Raw genomic sequence first — 25,790 nt, forward strand, 5'->3', positions numbered from 1 at the left:
GAAGAAGTGGTCGCTCCTTTAGAGGATTCGGTGGAGCAACCTTTGCGTCGCAGCACTAGGGTACGCCGACCTGTCGAAAGATTTGTGTTTTTTTACCTGAACAATATGTGTTTAGTTCGTGTTATGTTGGTTGTTGCAAATTACTATGTTGTATTTCCAAGCGGGAGGCGATGTTGTATCCTTCTTTATTGTTTCAGTTTTGTTTCAGTGTACATATCGTCATCGTCATTCAATATGATTTCCTGTATAAGTGGATTTACTGTGACGAATAAAAGGGTTGCATACTGCGCTTGCGTGGTCGAGTGTAATGCGTCTGGCCTGAGCCAGACACCACAGTAGCGTCGGTTCTCGGCCATACAAGAGGTAAAACGGGGAAAAGCCAGCAGTTTCGAGACGGCAAGAGTTGTACGCAAAGGTAGTGTAAGGTAGAAGGTAGAAGGTAGAGCCAGGACCCAGTCACGGTGGTCGTCGGAAACATATTTGGATAGCATATCAGTAAGAGTGCGGTTCAAACGCTCAGTGAGGCCGTTCGTTTGAGGGTGGTACGAGGTGGTAAATTTATGCAGTATTGAGTAGGCACGCATGATGTCGTCAATGACGTGGGCCGATAACGTACGCCCACGGCGTGTTGGCAATTAACGCGGAGCACCATGCACCAATATTATATCATGTAGGAGGAAGTCCGCAACATTAGTTGCGCAACTTGGAAGAGTTCGGGTTACGGCGTAGCGGGTCGAGTTGTCCGCCACGACTGCGACCCATTCGTTTCCTGATGTAGATTCCGGAAATGGGCCGGGAAGGTCTAAGGCAACACGATGGAAGGGCTCAGCAGGGATGTAGAGCGTCTGCAGGTAACCAGCGGGGAGCTGGGAACGCTTCTTGCGTCGTTGGCAAAGTCCACAAGCGGCAACGTAAAGTCGTACGAAACGTGCAAGGCCCGGCCAGAAAAAACGGCGGCGTACACGGTCATAGGTTCGAGATACGCCTAGGTGCCCTGCCGTTGGTGCGTCGTGAAGCTCTTCTAGAACGGTGGAGCAGAAGTGTTTAGGTATGACAAGTAGGAACTCAGAGCCGTCCGGATGAAAGTAACGACGGTACAGGGTACCGTCGCGGAGGACGAAGAGGCATATAGCAGCATCGGCCGGAGAGCGTTCACAACTGTCGATGAGTGCTCTGATGTAGGCGTCACGACGTTGTTCGTCGGTGAAATGAAGCAGCTTTGATAGAGAGAATACGCAAGAAGCATTGGAAATATTGGAGCAGCTAGAGTCGTCAACAGGGTAACGCGACAAGGTGTCAGCGTCTTGGTGCAGGCGGCCAGACTTGTACACCATGGAATATGAAAATTGTAGCCTCAAAGCCCATCAACCAAGCCGGCCTGTAGGGTCTTTTGTGATGAGAGCCAACAGAGAGCATGATGGTCAGTGACTACGGAAAAAGGGTGACCGTAAAGGTAAGGACGAAACTTCGCAACCGCCGAGACAAAAGCAAGGCATTCTCGTTCCGTAATGGAATAGTTGCACTCCGATGGCGCTAGGAGGCGGCTCGCATAAGCAATAACGCTATCCTGGTCACGCTGACGCTGGGCTAAGATGGCACCTACGCTATGACCGCTGGCATCTGCACGGAATTCTGTAACGGCATCAGGAGCGAAGTGGGCGAGAATGGGTGGTGAGGTTCGAAGAGCGGCGAGACGAAGAAAGGCGATGGCTTCTGCAGTACCCCACGAGAATTGTACACCTTTCTTCAAAAGATTGGTGAGGGGTCTAGCAATTGCCGCAAAAATTGGAACAGAACGTTGAATGTACGAACATAGCCCTACAAAACTTGGAACGTCTGCGGCTGTCTTCGGGACCGCAAACTCTCGGACAGTGCGAGTTTTGTCGGGATGAGGCTGCACTCCAGACGCATCAACGAGATGGTCCAGAAGAGTTATTTGGCGGTGGCCAAAACGACATTTCGACGAGTTAAGTTGCAGCTAGACGCTCAAGGTGAGTGTCGAACATTGGCGAGAAGACAATGACGTCGTCGATGTAGCAGAGGCATGCGGACCATTTGAAACCTTGGATGGAGGAAGGAGTCCATCATACGCTGAAATGTGGCAGGGGCGTTGAATAATCCAAACGGCATTACTTTAAAATGGTATAGGTGATCAGGTGTGATGAATTCGGTTTTTTCTCTGTCCATATCGTCCGCAGCAATCTTCCAGTATCCAAAACGAAGATCAATATCAGAGAAATAGCTGGAACCGTGCAGGCAGTCAAGGGCGTCGTCTATACGTGGGAGCGGGTAGACGTCCTTCTTAGTAGTGTTGTTCAGATGATGGTAGGCTACACGGAAGCGCCACGTGCCGTCCTTTTTCTTAACCAACACCAAAGGTGACGCCCAGTGACACGAAGAAGGCTCAATGATGTTTTATCTAGCATTTTGTTCACTTCATTTTGAATTCCTCGGCGTTCCGACGCAGAAACTCGATACTGTCGTCGGTGCGTAGGCGTGGCATCGCCAGTAATAATCCGATCCTTGACAGCGAGCGTCTGGCCTAAAGGGCGATCGTCGAAGTCGAAAATATCTCGGTAGGACGATACTACTTGGCAAAGGTATTTAGCTTGCGCAGAGGACAGGTCCGTTACAACCATTTTCTTTATGTTGGAATTGGCGCCCGCGGCTGGCGCGAGGGTCCTGCTAAGCTCGCGAGGACCATCGCTCGATAACGATACCACGTGATTGTCGCCGAGACAATCAGTGGTGGCAATGCATATAACTTGCGGTACAATTTCCTTTGCTAATCCAATGTTAAAGACAGGCATGCGAGTGCGGTTCGCAGTATTATTAAGTATACTTAGAGGCACGGTAACGTCATACTGTAGTGGAATGTCGGGCAGAGGAGTGATGAGGTACTCTCCATCAGGAACTGGTGGGGAAGACAATAGTTCAATATAGGCTATTGACTTTGGCGGCAGGCGAAGAAAGCTGGTAGGGCGTAAATGGCATAAGGGTGTGTCAGAAAGTTCTGCGAGAATCGGCAACTCAAGGCGAAGGGCACTGGAAGCTCAGTCAATAAGAGCAGAATGCGCGGAAAGAAAATCGACGCGGAGAATGAGGTCGTGGGGGAATGAGCAATTGCGGTGAAGAGGACAGGATTGTGGCGGCCGGCGGTGATGACACGTGCCGTACACATGCCGATGATAGGCACAGTACCGCCATCCGCAACGTGGACTACGCGTGCCGACGTTGGGGTGACGAGCTTGTTCAGTCGTCGTGGGAAGGCAGTACTCATAATAGAAGGATGTGCTCTTGTATCAATGAGTGCCGTGACGGGATAGCCGTCAACGTCAAGATGGTTTTAGTTCGTAGGTAACATGAGCAGACGATTTGAGGGCAGGGTCTACAACGCAGCTTCACCTCCAGAAGCTGCAGTGCCTAGTTTCCCTGGCTGGGTCCAGGGGACAATAGGCGGCGAAGAGAAGCGACGGGTCTCAGGGCGAACGTGACTGATAGCGTCGAGGTGAGGGCGAGCGGCTGTAGAGAAAATTCGGAGCAGGAGCATCAGCGGCAGTACGTTCATCGCGGGTGGTATAGTCGACAGAAGATCCAAAGGCGCGGGAATAAGCGGCGGCGCTTGTCCGAGGATATGCTGGCCATCGGTTGCGGCAGTGGCTAGCGATGTGGCCGATGCGACAGCAGTAAAAGCAGATTGGTCTGTTATGAGGGGTACGCCATTCGGACGGGTTGCGGTGAGATGGGGCAGAAAAGGACTGTCGGGGACGAAGAGGGCCGCTAGAGAACTGGGGAACGCTGGGCTGAGACGTGGAACACACGGAGTTCAGACCCATGTTTTCAAATTCTTGTCTGACGACGGCCTGAATCAACGCAATGGTGGTTGCTGGCGGATTGGCAGGCGTCGCGGAGAAAGCTGGCGAACAGGTGGCCTCGAGTTCGCAGCCAACAATACAGGTATAACGTCGTCACATGTGGTGGTCTGACGCGGTCTCACCCTCACATGTCGATGTAGCAGCACTGTTGGGTAGCCGCGTGATGTGCTGTGTGATACGGTGGTTCTTAGCTTGTTCAAGGTGACGGTCTTCTTTTATGATGGCGTCGATAGTCGAGACGTTGCCGAAAACAAGCAAATTGAATGCGTCGTCAGCGATGCCTTTTAGCACATGTGCACTTTATACATTCGGACATATTGTCGTCAGCTTTGCGGCATAGAGCCAAGACGTCGAGGATGTATGAAACTTACGGCTGTGTAGGTGACTGAACGCGAGACGCAAGAGCCTTTCTCGCAGCCACCTTGCGCCAAAAGGGGTCGCCGAACAGTTCCCGTAGCTTTTATTTGAAACTGCCCCAACTGGTTATCTCTTAACTGATGTTTTTAGCGCACGAAAAGGGACGAGACACAGCGGCAAGGCGCGCATAAAGCGCTACATGCGTTTCATGCTCCTTCACGCGTCATGTTACACATATGCCAGGCGATTTACCGCGTGGCACTAGGCAGTGGCTAGTTACGGCTGCGTGGGGCTGGGCCAAGGCCGTGGAGCACTGCCATGGAACCGTATCCGGGGCCCAGGCACTGCAGCAGTACCCAGCCAACCCTCAGACTCGCCAGTCAGTGGTCCCTCAACTTGCTGCTTCCCGTCTCCGGAGCACCGCTGGAGATGCGTCTGGCCGGCTCCTCGTTCACGTCACCAATGCCAGCTCATCTGCCTTTGCCTCCATTTCCTTTATCTCTCACCGTTCACGGACTTGACGTGTCACGTGTCCAAAAGATGCGCCCACTTTGTTTCGCCGAGCAGCGGCATCGTCTTCTCCACATATTCACCCCACTTTCGCACGTGTTTCGACACTCACTAAAAAGTTTTTCGCACAAAAACTGCTCACCACACACCCCATAATTGTCTTAAGAAATTCACAAGCATTGATTACTTGCCCAAGCATTCACCGTCAGCGCCTCTCGGCACCCGGTACACCAGTGTCTTCACTGGTATATTACGTCTGCAAAGCGCGGCGCAATCCTCAAGTCACGTATGATGGCATGGCAAAAACGTCCACTAATGTTGTGACGTTGCACAATACTATTCAACTCAAGTCGTGGCTTTGCCCTCCGTGGAACATCGCACAAGCTCCTACTTTGCAGGAACTTAGACGTAACTCCTATAAGACATAAAAGCAGTGCGCTTGTCACACAAATGGACAACACTACAGCTCGAAAGTTTAACTTCAAAATTTCACTCTAGTCTTGTGCGTTATATACACTTTTTTGTCACATCTTCCAGGAATTTTAGTGGCAATATCTGCAATACAATTCGACAATCTTCTTTGCGAATTTTCGGAGGGCTGGCCGAAACACCTGTTTTATTAGTTTTATTATGTACGCTTGATTCCTGTGTGTTCTATAGGCCCCTTCTCGTGATGCTGTTTGACTACACTTCTCCGATTTAGACCGACATCATTAGCTGGTTTGACTGCTTGCCTGTGTCTCTTAAACGTATTCTATACCACAGGTCACCTTCTATATCAAATTGTACCGTAAAATGCTTCCATTCGCTAATTTGAACATGGCCAATTTTGCTAAATGTCCACCGCAGGGTTTTTCCTCTCCGAAATGCTTGGCTGGCTCTGAAGGTGGAATTCGAAGGTTTTCCGAATGAAAGGCTTATTACCTGCTTAGATTTCTTTACTATTAATATCTGCCGTGCTTGTCCGTGCACCAGCCGGAACATCTGCCTTGAGGGATTCTTTGGTGCTGGTATGCCCCGTTGGATTACTTTTCCTTGTAAACTTGCATTTGCCGTGTGAAAGGGGCTCGTGAACTCCTCGCATGCCAGACACTTTCCTAAGATGGCGTCGTGCAAAGGTTGTTCGACACACTTAGCCATTAAGGCCCCTGATGAGTAGGATTTCTCAATCACTATATCAGCCTCACAAAAGCCACGTCTTTACTCCGTCTAGAACAGTCACTAATGTTCTTCTAGTGAGCGCGCTGTTCCTAACTAAGCCTCTCCTAACTGATACCGTACATGTGCCTGTGTAGCGAAGCACAGATCCTATATCGCCATTTATTTCTCCCTCTACAACTGGCATACAGTTACTAAAGCAGAAGATAGTAACCTTGTTCTACTAGCTATTTCGTCATTAGTGGTTTCATTCCATTCATTTTCTCCGGGACTAGCAGTGCGGCGGCGTGATCCTTCCGGCGCACTCTACACTGTTCTGTGCGACTCCCACTTCTATTGCATGCTTCACAGAGACCTCGTGCCTGGAAGCTGCATCTACATGCCGGCCGGCGTATGCGTGGTACGGTTACACGGGCGACACCTTAGCGGGTGCGTGTGCACACCTAATCACTTCGTTATATACCTGCCTAATCAGGCTGCCTAGTTTCTTCTTTTTTGCAGCGTACCATCTGTCGTATGCCACCATATACGTGATATGACTTACGAAGAACGCCTGAACGGTTCTCTTGACCCTTGCTTCTCTAATGCCCTCATGCCTGTTAACTCTCTTGATCAACCGCATCATCTGAGAAACTTTGGCTTCGATTTCGCGAACGGTTCCTCCGTTGGTACCCTTGCCTTCTATGATCATTCCCAACACTGTTATCTTCTAGACTTTGGGTGCGGGCTTTCCATCTTGCGTCTTGAGTTGTGTGTCTTTGTAGGTTTGTGTGTTGTTGTTCTTGGGGCGGGGGGGGGGGGGTCGAGGTCTCCCCTTTAGCTTTGGTTTGTACAGCAATAGCTCATATTTTTCGAGCGAGCATGTTAGACCTGTGCCTTCTAGGTATTTCTCGACTGTTTCAACTTCTTCTTGCAGCCTCTGTTCAATCGTTCCATAACTGCCATTGCTTTTCCATAGAGTAATGTCGTCTGCATAGATTGCACGGCTAAGTCTTTCAATTCTTTGTAATTTGCTAGGAAGACCAATCTCAGCCAGGTTAAAGAGCATAGACAATATTTTAACAGACACGAAAGGCACGGACAAGAGGAAAGAAGAGAAGACGAAGAGAACGAGGAGATTGAGAGGCTGAGCTGCGCTACTATCACGCTACGATCATTGTACATCGCCTGTAAATAAAACCATTTCTTCGCAGCTCTTCGTAACAATGTAACCAATCCCTGCAGTGTGGATGCACTGCCCATAGGCACTTTCTCCGATGTGATGTCCCCTACTGTGATTTGCTCCTCTTTGTTAAAGAGTTTCCTATCTAGTTGTACGTCCACTCACCCAAGCCAATTTTGCTGATTTGGTGCAGTATGCTTTGGTGTGCCACATTGTCGAATGCAGTGAAAAACTGGGAAGGTTTAGAGGTAAAAATCGACGGCGAGAACCTCAGTAACCTTCGGTTTGCCGATGACATTGTTCTATTCAGCTACCCTGCGTACAAGTTGCAACTAATGTTTGAGCACCTTAAAAGGGAGAGTGTAAGAGTGGGTTTGAACAATATATGCAGAAGACAACGATAGTGATAAATAACCGGACAAGGAAACAAGAGTTCAAGATCGCAAGTCAGCCTTTAGAGTCTGTGAAGGAGTACGTTTACTTAGGTCCACTAATCACAGGGAACCCTGGTCATGAGAAAGACATTCATAAATGAATAAGAATGGGCTGGATCGCATACGGCAGACATTGTCAGCTTCTGACTGGAAGCTTACCATTATCATTGCAGTGGAAGGAGGACTATCACTGCATTTTACCAGTGCTGACATATGGGGCACGGACTAGGAGACTGACAAAGAAGCTTGAGAACAAGTTAAGGACGGCGCAAACAGCGATAGAACGAAGGATGCTAGGCATAACATTAAGAGACAGAACGAGAGCGGTTTTGATCAGAGAGTCAACGGTGATAGAAGATAGTCTAATGGAATATAAGATAAAAAATGGCGCTGGGTAGATTATGTAATGCGCAGATTAGATAACCGTTGGACCACCAGGGCGACAGAATGGGTAAAGAGCAAGGCGCAACAGGCCAGGACGGAAGAACACAAACGACAGGACCGGCGCCGCTTACAACTAAGTTTATTTCCGCATCAAGCCGGCCTTATGTAGCTCAAGCAAGCCAATCACTCACGAAACATTTGATGTAACGTACAAGAATCCATCGACCACTCAGGAATCATATCTGGTAGAATAGATCAAGTCAGGACACAAGGTCCACACGTGGAACAGCACAGGAAGTAATTCATTTTGCACAGCCATTACCAAGGCAACAGGGATAAAGAAATGGGCATATCAAGTACCATCTACGCTTCACTAGCAAACTATCGAACACAACACCATTTAAGCGCCTAAGGGCCAGTCAGTGATAAAACCCGGACGACTATGGGAATAATTATCAACGAATGCTAAGGAAAAACATCAAGAAAGGGCGTCTAAGAACGGCGTCTGCTTCAAATCTAAAGTCTCTAATGGTCGCACACCGAAAGAAATAAATAAAACGAGTGAGTGTGCGAAAAATGTAAGATGTGACAAACAATCAACTGGACAGAACAATTGAACGATAAAGGCTCTAAAGAACAGCGTCCGCGTCAAAACAAAAAAGACGACAAGGACCTGTAAGAGCCACTAGAAATCGTCAGCAAAAATGTAAAAAAATAAATAAAAAGAAAACAGGCGGATACACCTAAATGAAAGCACTCTAACATAAGGCCTAGATGAAGCCTTCTAGAAAACTAGTGTCCTTGTTACTAAGCACAATGGACAGCCTGCTGACGCATTGGTTTCTCTCTTTCTTGATAAAATAGGCTTCCACAATAGCTTGCTCGAACCTGTCTATTCCAAGATTCAAAAATTTAGTTTTTCCGTACTGAGGGCGGCAATTAGTGCAATCTCTGCAACGCTCTACAAGTAAGCTCCCTTCATTGTTGCGCACATTACGACAATGTTATTGAAACATCGACGTGTTTGTCCAATATAGAGATTTTGTACACGACACGTGTCCTGCCTTTGGTGAACATCTTCTGATGCTGAATTGAACAAGAGCGGCATTTTTCTCGATTCATGGCACAAAACTTCGACAATTTGCAAGGCGCCGAGAAGATAACCCGAACATTATGCCTTTCGCCACTTTCTTAATGATGTTGCGGTACCTATGAAGGTACGGAATTACCCTAACAGAATTGCGTGAAACTGACTCCCTGACAAGAGGCGGGGGCTTGAGTTTTTGGAGCATCGCTTCGCAGACAGCTTAGATGAGACATGGCGGAAACCCTGCCTATTGTTTTAAAAAAATGAAGCGCCAACGGCAACGGCACACAAAGAAGGAACAAAAGACAAGACAAGGCGCTTCCTGTCTTTTGTTCCTTCTTTGTGTGCCGTTCCCGTTGGCGCTTCATTTTTTGAAAGCTGTGTACCAAATAACCCCACAACGTGTTTTACTGCCTATTGTAGTCGTGTCACGTGAGCGCTAGACCTACTTGACACCAAATGGAAACAAGACTTAGTTAACGCAGATTGCAGAGAATTGGTAGCGATCGCACGCTTTACAATCTTGGAATGGGCGCCCTCAAACGGTAGCGGGCTTTTCAAAGGAAGCGGATTGTACATCCAACAGGTGCCTTCCTTTGGGAACATTAGTGCGATATTCAAAAACGAGTTGACCACTGTTCGGAACTTCCTTAGTAAACCTGATACCGTGACTGTGGCTCGAGAAGATAGCCATGGTTATCTCAACGGTAGAATCTAATTCGGGCTCAGGGACATCCTTCGAAATGACCATGAAATGATCAACATACGTGTAAATGGACCCTACGTGAGGATCACGAAGATTATTACTGATCTCACCTCCTACAAAAGAAAGAAAGATATCGCAAAGGACAGGAGCTACAGAAGAAACGAGGCATATCCCTTTCATCTGCACATTAAAATTTCCTTCAAACGAAATGGTAGTTGACGTCAGGTATAGCTCTAATAAGGAAATGAAATTGTCAGCGCTTACACCTGGAGAATTCCAGAAGCGGATTTCACCAGCTGATTGTTTCTTGTCCCTGACCGCCGCAAAGAGACCTTGCTGAGAGACCGAATAAAACAGATCTTCAATGTCAGTGGAGAACGCGTTGTATTCATGAGGTGGCACAGTATCCAGATCCTTCCGCACATTCAGAGAACTACGCACCAGGACAGGGTCGTCCCTCACCACGTTTCCCAGGTGTGTCCGAAGGTATCGGCGTAAAAGACGTTACCATGTTGATGGTGCGCAGTGGACATCCAGGCTTGTGTGTCTTCACAGTGAATAAGATATCAAGAAACCTTCCTTTTACATCCTTTGACATCTTGTGAAAATTCGCTAAATGGATTTTTCCCAACGGTTGGAGAGCTAGTCCTTTTCGCTTCCGAATCTTAAATGGCACTTGTTTGAAGTTCTTTATAGCATCCAAGGCCTTTTCACGAACAACACCAGTCTGCATAAGGGCAAAGCCGCCCTCCTTATCGGCGTGTTGTACAAGGTCGTTATCATTCAGAGTCTGTGAAATCCTCCGCAGATGGTGCTTTTTCGGTGGAATGGATGCAACACTCGCCTTCAGGCAGGAATCTCCGTCGCTTACAATTCTTTCTTTTACTTGGTTTTTTCGCGGCTAGCGACTCTTCTCACCATGACAAGCAACTCTTCGCGCTGGGATCCTTCTGTAAGGCTGAGCTTTGGTCCTTTTTCGACGGAGCGCTCTACTTTTCTAGGCAGAGCTGCGTCTCCTAGCCCGGTCACCTGGCCCGTGCGTGCGTCGTGAAGCTTTTTTGAGCGGGATATCAGACTCGTCTGCACACGATGTCAAATAAACACAGTGGAAGTTACTGCCAGCGGCTTCATATGCTGTAACCGTCTGTTTTCGCTTTCCAGTTCTTTCCTGAGAACAACAAGCACATGCAGCCAATCTTGAAACAGTCTAACTTGCCTCCAATACTCCGAATTGAATATTTTGCATGCGCGCGTGACGTGCCCAGAAGACGGTTCCAAGACGCTGAAGATAGACTGTACTTCCAAAGGCACCAATTTTCTTCTCCATCAATACGGCACCACTCGAGACTGGCACGCTCAGACGGCGATCAAGTTGCCGCACAAAACGGCAGGATCTGTGTGAAAGCTCAGTTGAAAGAAAGGGCCCAGTTTAGAAGAAATATGGTCAAGTAAAACTCTTCCTTGGGCTAGTTTGTTCACGCTTGAATGAGTAAAGAGCAAGGTGCAATAAAGCAAGACAGAAAAAGGGCACAAATGACAGGACCGGCGCCACTCACAAGTAAGTTTATTTCCGCATCGAGCCTGGCTTATGTAGTTCAACCAAGCCAATCACATAAGAAACATTAGAAGGAAAATACAACAATCAATCGACAACTCAGGAATCATGTCTGGCACAAGAAAATTGGTGCCTTTGGAAGTACGATCTATCTTTGGCCTCTTGGAACCATCTTCTTGGTACGTCAGGCGCGTATGCAAAATATTCAAATCCGAGTATTGGAGGCAAGTTAGATTGTTTCAAGATTGGCTGCGTGTATTTGTTGTTCTCGAGAAACAACCGCAAAGCAAAAACAGATGGTTACGGCAGATGAAGCGGCTGGAAGCAACTTCCACTGAGTTTCTTTGGCATCGTGCGGTGGTGAGCCTGATATTTTGTTCAAAAATCCTCGCGGTGCATGCACCGGCCAGGTCACCGTGCTAGGAGACGCAGCTCTGCCTAAAGAAGTAGAGCGCTTTTAGGAAAAAGGACCGAAGTTCAACCTCACACAAGCATCCTAGCGCCAAGAATTGCTTCCATGGTGAGAAGAGTGGCTAGCAGCGGAAAGAACCAAGAAGAAGAAAAATAATTGTAAGCGATGGAGCTTCCTGCCTGAAGGCGAGTGCTGCATACATTCCACCGAGAAAACATCACCTCCAGAGGATAACACAGGCTCCCAACAATTACGACCTTGTAGTGCTACAGGTCGATAAAGAGGGCGGCTTTACTCTTATGCCGACTGGTGTTTTTCGTGAAAAGAGCTTGTCTGCTATAAAGAAGTACTTCAAACAAATGGCGTTCAGGGTCGAAAGCAAAAAAGAACTAACTCTCCATCTTTTGGGAGATATCCATTCAGCAAACTTGTACAAGACGCCAAAGGATGAAAAAGGAAGGTTTCTTGAGATCTTGACTGTGAAGAAACACTTGCGTAGATGTCCGCAGAGGACCATCGTTTCAGAAAGGAGAACATGGCAATGTCTTGTAAACGGATATCTTCAGACACACCTGGGAGAAACGTGGTGAGCGATGAACCTCTCCTAGTGTGTAGTTCTCTGGATGTGCTGAAGGATCTGGACACTTCGCCACCTCACCAATACAACGCGTTCTCCATTGATATTGAAGATCGGTTCTATCCGGTTCCTCAACAAGGTCTCTTAGCGGCGGTCAGGGACAAGATTCAATCAACTGGTGAAATCCGCTCCCCTAAATGCTGCAGGTGTAAGCGCTTACAATTTCATTTCCTTATTCTGAACTGAACTACCATCTTTCTTGAAGGAAAGTTTTATGGGCTGACGAAAGGGATATGCATCAGTTCTTGTGTAGCTCCGGTCCTTTGCGATATCTTTCTGTTGTTGGAGCTGAGACCAGTAATAATCTTCGTCCCCATCATGTAGTGTCCATTTGCAGATATGTTGATGATTTCTTGGTCATTTTGAAGGATGTCCCTGGGCACGAATTAGATTCTTCCGTTGAGAGAACCATGGCTGTTTTCTCGAACTGGAGTCATGGTCTCAGGTTTACCAAGGAAGTTCCGAACAGTGATCAACTCCAGTTTTTGAATATCGCACTAGTGTTCCCAAAGGAAGGCATCTGTTGGATGTACAATACGCGTTCTTTGAAAGGCCTGCCACCGTATGAGAGTGTACATCACAAAATTGAAAAGCGCGCAATTGTTACCAATTCTATGCAAACTGCTTTAACTAAGTCTTGTTTCCATTTCGCGTCAAGTAGCTTTAGCGCTCATGTGCAATGACTGCAACAGGCAAGCTTCCCACCATGTCTGATTTCAGCTTTCTGCGAAGCGATGCTCCAAAATTTAGGCACCCACCTCTTGTTAGGGAGCCAGTTTCATGCAATCCTGTTGCGGTAATTCCGTACATTTATAAGGTATCGCACACATTAAGCAAGCGGCGAGCAGGCCTAATGTTCAGGTTGTCCTCTCGGTGCCTTGAAAGTTGTCTAAGCCTTGTGCCATAAACGGAGAAAAACGCCCGGCTTGTTCGATTCAGCATCAGAAGAAGTTCACTGAATGCATGACACGAGCCATGCACCGAATCCTTCTTAGCTGTGGTTGCACCTATATCGAACAATCAGGTCGATGTTTCAATGACCGTGCAATGCAACATTGTCGCAATCTGCGCCACTATTAAGGGAGCTTCCTCGTAGAGCATTGAAGAGATTGCACTAATTGCCGCGCTCAGTTTGAAAAAACTAATTTTTCAAGCTTGCAATAGACCAGTTCGAGCGGCAGATTGTGGACGCTTATTTTATCAAGAGAGAAACAAATGCGTCAGCAGGCCGTCCATTGTGCTTGGTGTCAAGGGGCTACTTTTTTACAAAGCTTTATCTAGGCGTTAATAGAAAATAAATAAATAAAATGAAGACATACGGTTTAGGTGTAACCATATGTCTTCGTTTTATTTATTTATTCATTATTTTTGTTGACGATTTCTAGTGGCTCTTACAGGTCTTTGTCGCCTTTGTTTCGTTTTGACGGGGACGCTGTTCCTTGGACCCTTTATCGTTCAACTGCTCTGACCATTTCATTGTTGGTAACATGGTTCACTTTTAGCGAGGTCGCTCGTTTTATCAATTTTTTCGGTTTGTGACCATTAGAGATTTTAGATTTGACGCAGACGCAGTTCTTAGAAGCCAATTCTTCTTGTTTTTGCGTTTTATTCCTTGGTCATTATTCCCATAGACATGCGGATTTTATCACTGTCTAGTCCTTGGGCATTTGAATGGTGTTGTGTGTCGGATAGTTTGCCAGTGAAGCGTAGACGGCACTTGTTACGTCTCGTTTTATCGCCCCGTTGGTTTGGTAATGCTATGCCACTTTTTACGATTTTTAGTGTCCCGAGTTATAGCTAAGCAAGTGTTAGTTATAACTCGGGACACTCAAAAATCGTAAAAGGTGGCATAGCTTTCTCCTGCCTTAGAGCGGCTTTAACTAAGTCTTGCCCGGAAAAAATAAAAGAGACTTTTAGCTAACAAGTTATCACACTAAAGAATGCCGGATAGGAAAAACATGTACTGTGTACATCAGTCTGTAAGTTGATTCGTTATGTGCGCAATGCTATCAAAAAGAGCGCAACAGAAAAGAAATTCACAGCAAAAAAATGTGTCAATACCATATGCACACAAAATTGCGCATAACTTAAAAAACGTAGGTGGCAGATATGGTCTACGAGTAGTTTTGTCAGCGCCGAACAAACTCGGAAAAATATGTGCCGGACTGGATCATAGAGTTTCAACAAAAATAAAAGTAAATGGTCGTAAGTGCACGGTCAAGCATAAAGAAAAACTTGTCGAGTGCAGGTCATCCGTTGTCTATTGTTTGCCCATATCATGTGAAAAAGTATACATTGGCCAAACGGGTCGGTGCGTAAACACAAGACTTTTGGAGCATAAAAGGCCACTGGGGGGAAACTTGCATTCCCACATTAAGGGGCACTGCTCACAACATGGGTGCTGGCCGCTTTACAATGATACCACAGTTTTATCGCTCCATAACGATCAGCTAACCAGGGAAATAATCGAAGCCTTTCATATTCACAAGAGGGGCGAGGGTTGTACAGTCAGCCATCTGTACATCTAAGCCATGGTGAGGTTGCCTTTTTGGAAGTACACTAAAAGAAAAAAATAAAATAATTGTGTAATAGAAATGATTGCTAGGGTTGCAACAAATACGATAGAATTGCGCAACATGATAGATAGGTGCCATATCTTCGACGCCCGAGTATGCGCGGGCAAACTATTTAAAAAAAATGCCTTTAATCTTGGCTTGATTCTCTTTGACGCCTGAGGGTGCGTTGCGCAGGTATATAAATATGAAGTATGTGTTCTGAAATACTATAGTTGCGAGTGCAGCGAGTGCCGTCTTTTCTTGCGTGTCTTCTCTGTGTCCATGTCAGTGCGCTGCTTCACCAGCAAGGTATGATGATTACTCACCAACTAGCCCAAATTTCCACTTTACTGAGGGTCCTTTCAGTTAGCTAGCCAACACAACGCGTGATGGTGACTGACTACTTTGAATGGCCTGCAATATAGGTAAGCGCGGAGTTTTGCTGTAGCCCAAATGATGGCGAGGCATTCCTTTTCAGTCGTAGAATTGCCTTCCGCTTTTGACAACGCCGGCTAGCGTAAGATATCAACCGTTCAAGTCCGTCTTTCGTCTGGACTAGGACGGCACCGAGGCCTAGGCTACTGGCGTCACTGTGGACTTCGGTACTGGCGGGCTTGTCGAAGTGTGCAAGTACCGACGGCGACTGAATGAGTCGTTTGAGTTCTTCAAATGAGTCGGTCTGCAGCGTTTCCCACTTGAACTCAACATTACATTTCGTTAGATGTGTTAGCGGCTCCGGGATGCGTGAAAAGTCCTGGACAAAGCGCCCATACTAGGCACATATGGCAAGGAATCTACGCACTGCCTTCTTGTCGATGGGCTGCGGGAACATTGCAATGGCAGCTGTCTTCTGTCGGTCGGGAAGGATTCCAGATTTGCTGATGACGTGGCCTGGGAACAAAAGGTCCTCGTAAGTCAAGGCGCACGTTTGCGGCTTCATAGTGAGCCCTGATGAATTGATGGCCTCTAATACTGTGACAAGCCGCCAAAGGCGACCGACCAAATTTCCAGCAAGAACAGCGACGTCGTCCATGTAAAGAAGACACGTGTGCCACTTCAATCCTGCTAACACCGTGTCCGTGAGGCGCTGGAACGTTGCAGGCGCTGAGCTCAGGCTGAAAGGCATGACCTTGAACTAGTAGAGGCCGTCTTGCGTGGTGAAGGTGGTCTTTTTGCGATCTCTCCCGTCGACTTTTATTTACCAGTAGCGAGACTTGAGGTCCTCGTTGAGAAATATGTCGTGTTGCAGAGCCGATCCAATGTCTCGTCTATCCGTGGGAGGGCGTATACGTCATTCTTCGCGATATTGTTCAGTCGACGATAATCGACGCAGAAACGTAGATAATCGACGCAGAAAGGTCCTTTTTTTCACCGTGACTACAGGAGATGGCCACGGGCTTTTCAATGACTGGGTGATGTCGTCGCGACGCATCTCGTTGACTTGTTGCCTAATAGCCTCACTTTCTCGCTTCGACACTCGGTAAGGACTCTGGAGGAGTGGTCGAGCGCACTATTCTGTTATTATTCGATGCTTTGCGACTCGTGTTTGTTGAATGTTCGATTACATCGAAAAAGATTCTTTGTATCGTCGGAGAAGACTTCTGATCTGTTGCTGCTTACTCATGGGGAGACCTGCATTTATTTCGATGTCTGGTTCGGGAACAGTGGTCGTCAGCGTAGATGCGGCAGAATCCGAGAGGGCAAACGTATTGCTGGTTTTCCCAATTTCCTCCATGTACGCCATTGTCGTACCTTTGCTGACGTGCTTGAACTCCTGGCTGAAGTTTGTCAGCAACACCTTTGTTTTTCCTCCGTGCAGTTCAGTGACCCCTCTTGCGACACAAGTTTCACGGTCGAGCGGAAGGCGTTGGTCACCCAAGATGATGCCTTCTGCGTCAGTGGGTGTTTCGGTGCCGACGGAAATGATAATGCTGGAGCACGATGGGATGCTCAATTAAACTTCATCATCATCAGCCTGGTTACGCCCACTGCAGGACAAAGGCCTCTCCCATACTTCTCCTACAACCCCGGTCATGTACTAATTGTGGCCATGCCTTGCCTGCAAACTACTTAATCTCATCCGCCCACCTAACTTTCTGCCGCCCCTGCTACGCTTCCCTTCCCTTGGGATCCAGTTCGTAACCCTTAATGACCATAGGTTATCTTCCATCCTCATTATATGTCCTGCCCATGCCGATTTCATTTTCTTGATTTCAACTAAGACGTCATTAACTCGCGTTTGTTCCCTTTCTCTTTCTTATCCCTTAACGTTACACCTATAATTCTTCTTTCCATAGCTCGTTGCGTCGTCCTCAATTTAAGTAGAACCCTTTTCGTAAGAATCCAGGTTTCTGCCCCGTATGTGAGTACTGGTAAGACACAGCTATTATATACTTTTCTCTTGAGGGATAATGGCAACCTGCTGTTCACGATCTGAGAATGCCTGCCAAACGCACTCCAGTCCAATCTTATTCTTCTGATTATTTCTGTCTCATGATCCGGATCCGCCGTTACTACCTGCCCTAAGTAGATATATTCCCTTACGACTTACAGTGCCTCGCTGCCTATTGTAAATTGCTGTTCTCTTCCGAGCCTGTTAAGCATTACTTTAGTTTTCCGCAGATTAATTTTTAGACCCAATCTTCTGCTTTGCCTTCCCAGGTCAGTGAGCATGCATTGAAATTGGTCCCCTGAGTTACTAAGCAAGACAATATCATCAGCGAATCGCAAGTAACTGAGGTATTGTCTATTAACTTTTACCCCAATTCTTCCCAATCGAGGTCTCTGAATACCTCCTGTAAACATGCTGTGAATAGCATTGGAGATATTGTATCTCCCTGCCTGACGCCTTTCTTTATTGGGATTTTGGTGCTTGCTTTATGGAGGACTACGGTGGCTGTGGAGCCGCTATAGATATATATCAGTATTTTTACATACGGCTCGTCTACAGCCTGATTCCGTAATGCCTCCATGACTGCCGAGGTTTCGACAGAATCAAACGCTTTCTCGTAATCAATGAAAGTTATATATAAGGGTTGGTTATAGTCCGCACATTTCTCTATCACCTGATTGATAGTGTGAATATGATCTATTGTTGAGTAGCCATTACGGAATCCTGCCTGGTTCTTTGCTTGACAGAAGTCTAAGGTGTTCCTGATTCTATTTGCGATTACCTTAGTAAATAGTTTGTAGGCAACGGACAGTAAGCTGATCGGCCTATAATTTTTCAAGTCTTTGGCGTCCCCTTTCTTATGGATTAGGATTATGTTAGCGTTCTTCCAAGATTCGGGTGCGTTCGAGGTCATGAGGCATTGCGTATACAGGGTGGCCAGTTTCTCTAGAACAATCTGTCCACCATCCTTCAACAAATCTGCTCTTACCTGATCCTCCCCAGCTGCCTTCCCCCTTTGCATTGCTCCCAAGGCTTTCTTTACTTCTTGCGGCGTTACCTTCGAGCACACTCAAGGCGTGGTCGCCACGAGAACACCCCGGCGGTAGCGCTCTATCTTCCTACATTGTTGTCGATTTCGACTTCAGGTCAATGACTGCGCCGTGTTGCTTCAGGAAGTCCATGCGGAGAATGACGTCGCGTGAACACTGTTGGAGGATAAGGAAGGTGGCAGGGTAAGGCCGGCCATGAACGGTAATTCCTGCGGTGCAAATTCCAGTCCGCGTAGTTAGCTGTCCTACAGCTGTCCGAATCTGAGGGCCTTCCCATGCAATATTAACCTTCTTCAACTGGGCGGCGATGGGTCCACTTATCACGGAGTACTTGGCTTCTGTGTCCACTAAGGCGGTGACTGCGTGGTCGTCGACATGCGCATCAAGATTGGTGGTTTCTTGCTTTGCGTTGCAGTTAGGTCTTGGCGTGAGATCACGGCTGCGTCTTGTTGAACTGAGGGTGGAACTTCGCGTCGTCAAGTCGTGTTTTGTCGGTGTATTCTTAATTTTCTGGCTTCGTCGGGACGGCCTTGTTTCGTCGTTGTTATGTCGTCGAGATAGCCTTTTCGGCGTCTTCGTCCGCGGTGGAGCATCTTCGTCAGTTCTACGTTCTACGTACAGTAACCGCACCTCCATCGGTTGCTGCTTTTAGTTTTCCGGATATGGGCTGACGGACAGGCCCCGGTCTGGGCCAGTGTATGTTTGTTGTAGCAGCGACAAGTAGCGGCCTGGTGACGGCGAACGAGACGGTCGTCAAGAGTTCCACTGAGTCGCCGCTATGTAGTCGGCGATAAAACTTGGGCGCTCCCCAAGCTATGGATACGCCGGGTTGAAGGCACACCCTCTCAGTCCCAAGTCGCGGTATGGGCATCGGTGGTACACATGGCCGGCTTCTCCGCAGTGATAGCAGAGCGGGCGGTGGTCGGGCGCTCGTCAAATGTCCTTCTTCCTCGCGTAGGTGCGCAGAGCACGGGTGGGCGTGCTGGCTGCGGTGGCGGCGGAAGACGGAATTGCGGCGTTACGGGGCCCTGGCGTGGTTAGAGAGGGGGACCTTAACGGCGTGCGACGGCGGCATAGGTCATCGTTTCTGGCTGTGGCTCCGGTATCTGAGGTTCCACCTCAGGAACTCCAGGCGATCGCAGAACCTAATGATTCGCCATTTCGGCGATCGAGGCCACTTGAGGCTGCGACGAATGCAAGACCTTGCGCAGTTCTTCGCGCACAATGGCGCTGATGGTCTCTTGAAGGTCGGCGGAACCCCGTCCTTGGACGGCGCACTGCAGCGTGAGCACCTGGCGGGTACCTTGCCGGGTGCGCCGTTACGCAGCTTTGCTCGATCCTCGATGTGTCTGCAGAAAACTCAGGTACGGTCTTCAGCGGGTGGCGAATCGGTCCGGCGAAAAGTTCTTACTTGACGCCCCGCATGAGGAAGCAGACTTTTTTCTCCTCCGATATTTCTGCGTCGGCGTGCCGGACAAGACGGGCCATCTCCTCCGTGAAGATTTCTATGGTCGTATTGGGAAGCTGTACTCGGGTGTACAGTAGCGCATGGGCGCGCTCTTTACGCACGACTCTTGTGAGTGTTAGCAGGAAGTCGGTTCGGAACAGGTACCACGTCGTTAAGGTGGCTCGATTCTCGAACCACGTCCTGGCCGCATCTTCCATTGCGAAATAGACATGTCTCAGCTGGTCGTCGCTGTTCCAGTATCTAAACGTAGCGACCCTCTGATACGTCTTCAGCCAGGTTTCTGGGTGCTCAATTGTGGAACCGCGGAACGTCGGTGGCTCCCTGGGCTGCAGCACAATTGGGGCCGCTGCGGCTGCCTTTGGGGCTGTCTTCGTGGCCGTCTCTTCTTCTTGGACGATATTCTTGGTCATCTCTGGCAGAAGTTCTTGTTCCGGTTGCAGCTGCTCTAGCCGACGGCTTGCTCGGTGTTCCGGAACGACGTTGGTGTTATCTTTGCGGTCAGGGCTTGGATTACGGCTTGTCGGGGGCGTCCGGTACATGAACGTAAAGCGCCTCTACCAGATGTCACGTAGCAGTGACGGCGAAGAATGCAGCAAAACTGTGATTAACGAAAGTAGCGTTTTATTGGGCGAACTTGTGCCCTCAAAAGCAGGCCACACTCAAAGAACAACGATAGCGGCGAACACACTTGGCGATCGTCGAATATCTGATCAGCGGGTCCAGCGCGTCGGCTTTTATACATCAGTCGTCGAATGTTGCAGAGTAATCGCTGCTGATCGGCGTGTCTTCCACAAAGTGCTACACTATTCACGTCGCGCATACGTGCAATCAGATTACACAAGGTTCGGTGACACAGCGGATGGAGCTATCGATAACGTTCCAGAAACTTCCAATGCATACGGGTGCGTCCAGCGCTGTGCGATAACATTTTTTAGGCGGTGGCAAAAGGTCCCCGTGTCAATATGTACTTCTCTTTTTTCTATTTAAAATAATTGTTCAGTAATACATGCGAGATTTCACTGTTCTCCATATTCTCTACCATGTTGCCGTTCCACTTTTATAATATAGCCGCAATGTAGGCTGATGATGATCATAATGATTGTCGATTGCCTTCTTGAGAACTTGCCCGACTAGCGCTGAAGGCGATTTTATTACCTGGAGTGCCTTGGTGAGAGTCAATTCTAACTGTCTAAGTTTACTTCGGAAGCATTAAATAGCTCACAAAGCGGAAAATCCGTTGTTGTCGGCGTGACCACACGATGGCCCGAAAAGGCTCCGAACCCTCGACCTTTCGTGGGAGGCGAATCCACGAACCATGGTGTGAATTAAGGCGAAGTTCCTTTAGGCAAAATTACTTAAGAAAGGGTTAATTAAAGCAGTTGAGCTGACAATCTTTGATGGGCGTCGAACCCTGTACTTTTGTTAGGACGGGAACCCACGATCTTTCGTGTTAACGCAAAGTTGATAAAGGTTCAGGTAATTAGGATATAGCTGATTAATCAATTGAAGTGATAGCGCTTGATTGACAGTCACATGAAAGAAGACAGGACGTGCGCTATCAATTTCTTGATAGCGCAGTTGATAGCGCAAGTCGTGTCGTCTTTCATGACCATGTCAATCAAGCGCTATGACTTCAGTTGCTTTAACTAACCAACTAGCCTAAACATCTTCCCTCCTAGCGGATTACTGCACTCTAACCCTCAACCATTGGTGGCAGTCGAACCCTTCACCTTTGGTGTTAACTATAGCGATTTAATTAGGACTAGTTATTCATCATCATCATCATCATCATCCTCATCAGCCTGTCTTATGTCCATCGCAAGACGAAGGCCTCTCCCGGCAATCTCCACTTACCCCTTTCCTGCGCCAACCGATTCCAAGCAGCATCCGCGAATTACCTTATTTCATCGCTCCACCTAGCCTTCTGTCGTGCTCCATTGCCTTTTACTTCTCTTGGTACCAATTTTGTAACCCTAATGGTCCAATGGTTATCTAACCGGTGCATTACATGACCTGCGCAGCTGAATTTTTTCATCCTAATGTCAATTAGTATATCGTCTGTACCCATTTGCTATCTGATCTAAACCGCTCTCTTTCTGTCTCCTAACGCTGTGCCTAGCAATCTTCGTTCCATTGCTGTGTTCGCAGTCCTTAACTTGTGCTCAAGCTTCTTTTCTTGTCAGTCTCCAAGCCTCTGCCCCATATGTCAGCAGTGGTAAAATGCACTGATTGTACGCCTTCCTTTTCAATGATAATAGTAAGCTAACAGTCAGGAGCGGGCAATGTCTGCCGTATGTGATCCAACCCATTTTTGTTCTTCTGTGCATTTTCTTCTCATTAAAGTAGAGTTACTTATTGCACTCGAACCCACAACCTTAGTTGGGAGGGTGTCGTTTGGTTGGAGTCGAACCTATGCCCTCACGTTGTACGCACCTTGCGACGAACATGAATAGTCCCCTGATGTCGCGGCGCTCCTGCTGATGTGGCCACTCAAGTCACGTCACTTTGCCAGTAGCGCCACCGGACATCGCTGCGGGTCTGCTGACGTGGGAGGAATGCTTTCGCATTCATCCACGCATAGATAATTAGATGTCCCTTGAATTCTTTACGATTAATGATTTAATCGCGATAAATCGGCTGATGTGGAAGGAGAAAATACAAGAAAGTAGGTATGGTCGTACTACTGCATGCACTTCCCCGAAGCACTGACCATGAACGTCACGACCCTTGTTCGAATAAGGTTCTTGGCACAGCATACTGTTTCATAAGCCACCTCAGCATGAAACTATATGCTCCTAATTCAGTCAAGGTTTAGCTTGGTTTCATTAGTTAACTAGTTGACTTTCATTCATTACTTTCAATGCCATAGAGCAAGTTATTAAATCAAAAATATTCCTGTTGGATGACTTGAAGGCAAGATGAACCTAATCTCTTTAGCAAAGGTAAGAAAGCTGAGGCGGGCTCGCATAGTCCAGTACGGTAACATCGGTGGTATTCAGAGTGGCAATGCAGGCTAAAAAATTAGAACTGTTAAAATGGACGGAAGCAAATTATATACTGCGACAAGTATAAAGTAAGTTCGAACTAGGCCATGCTTGAAAAATATATTTATACCAAATCAGTGCACATATTTCAATAGCTCGGAATGGATCTTTATGAGTAGTATTTCTAGAGCATTAAGGGAGCCTACGACAACGTAGAACGGGAAATATTGCCGGGAAATATCGAGCGCCGACCAATCGTTGCAAAAAAGAAAAAAGGACGTGTCGGCCCCAGTACGGGAGCTTTGTTCACCACGAACATCAACTATGCACGAAGGCATAGATAAAGATTTCGTGAAGCCGCCGAGAGAGATATGAACAAGCGAGTTTAAATTGTATAGGAAGGAAGAAAATATAATGAAATGGTCAAAATTCAGCACGGACTAAAGTAAGTTTGTCATGGGCATCCGTTGTTCCCGTCAAGGGGATTGAAAGGCGATGGGAAAAGAATGAATCAGGGTGTGGTTTATCCTACAAGCGCAACGGCCATATTGCGCAACAGGTGCCTTTATGTGGTTAGTGCTTCTACTGAAAATACTACTAATTAAAAGCAAGTTGACAATTTATTTATCTATTTATTGGCTAGACATTTTTTTAGGGCCCCTAGACGCTACAGAAATGAGTGGTATATAGAGAAAAAATGCAGGACAATGAAACGCAAGATTAGCAGATGGTACGGCAAACAGGAGCCTTGGAAATTGAAGCATGCGAAATACTGGCTACCTATGCAGGAATGCGGTTCCATTCGTCTCACGTGCGAGGTAAAAAAAATCCTGGCTCACCCGTAATCGAGAACAGATATAAGCATGAAATAGTTACCGGCAAAACAGATTGGTTGGGGATGGCACTAACCACAATCTCAAATTAATTAAAACACGTTGGCGGGCTACTTCGTTAGAATCCATGGTAGAGTGTATAAGCTCGACTGGACGAGGAAGTAGAAAGAAACAGATACACAGACACAGCGCTTCACAAGTTAGTGCAGTGCGCCGCGAGATTCACAGAAGGGCTGACGTTGAAAAGAGCCCTCAGCGCCAAACGATGACAATCAAGTGTATAGTACTCTGTATCTGCCTTTTGAACGTCCCGCTACAGGAAATGACAAATAAAGCTTCAGCGTACTAGAAGTTACAGTTTGAGTGGTAATGTGAAGAAACATTAGGAATAATTCGGAACAGATATTTATTTCTCTTGGTTTGGCAGTAGCTAGCGCAACTAATGCGGCCCTTTAGAGAGGGTCGGGGGCCAGAAACCGCATTTTCTGAAGTTTTGACTCGTTGCTCGGATGATCTCGTTTACTTCTCACAACTTGGCCGGATGTTCTAGTTTGAGTGCCCGCATGACGGCTGTGGATTTTGGTTTTAAGTCAGCTGAAGGTAACCCGAGAACGAGAGCTAAAAGCATTGTATGCTTATAACCAGTCATAGTACGCATTGGATCGACAAATTGGCAAGAAAACTTAATGTAAGTGATCACTGCGGAATGAAAAGTAGAAAGGAAGTGCTAAAGGTTTTGCTATTAGCACTGGGTCTTGGTGGTAAATAATGTCAAAAACGCAAATGCGACGAACAAATATCTGTGCCAACGCAGCGACAAATATAGGCTTTGAGGTTAGAACAGAATAATTGAGATTTATGAAATTTAACGAACGAGTAATCCCTTAGTACAAATTCAACCGCAGGTCCTACCTACAGTCAAACGATACGCATACCTTGGCGTATTCATAAAGCAACGAAAAACTTTCTCAAGTACCCACCAAGATAATCATAATAAAATGGGGAAGTGGCATGCCGCAACAGTGAAACATAGAGCACGTTGAGGTCACAATAATTATGAGATAGTGCATGAAATCTGGAAACGAATCTTGAATTTAAAAGCCAACGCTGACGTTGTCGGCGTCGTCTTGTTGTTGGTGGAATTTAATAAAAGATCTGTAGGCCGGTTGGCTTTTGGAGCCTACGGTAAAACCGTGAATGAAGCAGTGCAGGATGAGATGGTTGGGCTTCTTTTGAAGTAGGAGAAGCACACAGCAAAATACATTTTGAAGAAAGGCTCAGGAACATGGAGCAAATCACGTGGGGGGGGGGTGAAGTTACAGAAGTATCTGCACCTGAAACGCGTGGACACGGATTGGAAGAAGATGTCAAGAAAGTTGGCAATGGTGTACAGGTCCAGGCAAGCTGCTTCTGGCAGCTTTTAGCCCAGGAAGACGTTTCTAGTGCATATTAGAAGAATTAATAAATTTGAAGTTGAAGTTGAAGGTTAAGTGAACTTGAAAATAGGCCAACAGGAATCATGAAAACAAAAGAGTGAATCGGATGAAAAAAAAAATTTAACAGCAAAAGACTTTGGAGGTTTGGAAGAATGGGTAGAAAAAAGTTAGAAGGGAAAATGTATATTGTAGCAAATATTCCCAGCATGATGATGCATTGTTGGCAGCAATGAAAATGTGCAGACCACTCGCACGTCCTAATGGAGTGCGAACAGATTCACCTAGTGAGAGCCGCAGGCAACGTAAACCTTACACAAACGCTTGGATTGAAAGTAGAGGAGAGCATCAAGCGGTCAATAGTCAAGATAAGGAAGGGACGTTTCGAGTACTCGTGGAGAAAGGGAAGGAAGGAAATTGATACGACCGGATCTGTTACAGGATTAGGTGGCGGTACAAGGTAGTTACAGAAGTCTTGAGGTAAGGAAAGAAATATTAGGGGAAAAGTATTAATGAACCTTTCGGTTCGATACCGTGTTTGTGGCCTATTGTGTATTGTTTATGTACAGAGTGTTTGCGATTGCTTATGTATCGTGTTGTAAGTCATATTGATTTTTTATTTCGTGTTTTCATGCCTACTAATTGCGTACAGTGCACTTGAAATTGTTATTTGAGAATGAACTTCAACTTTGTGTCTTTTCGTTACCTGTTGTCAACGTTGTTTCTTTCTTTCAATACTTAATTTCTGATCTTTGGCGTATCTTGTAAAACTTATTTCTTAAAATGTAATCGTGTTTGA

This window comes from Dermacentor variabilis, chromosome 7 (genome assembly GCF_050947875.1).
Source record: "Dermacentor variabilis isolate Ectoservices chromosome 7, ASM5094787v1, whole genome shotgun sequence".
Lineage (NCBI taxonomy): Eukaryota > Metazoa > Arthropoda > Arachnida > Ixodida > Ixodidae > Dermacentor > Dermacentor variabilis.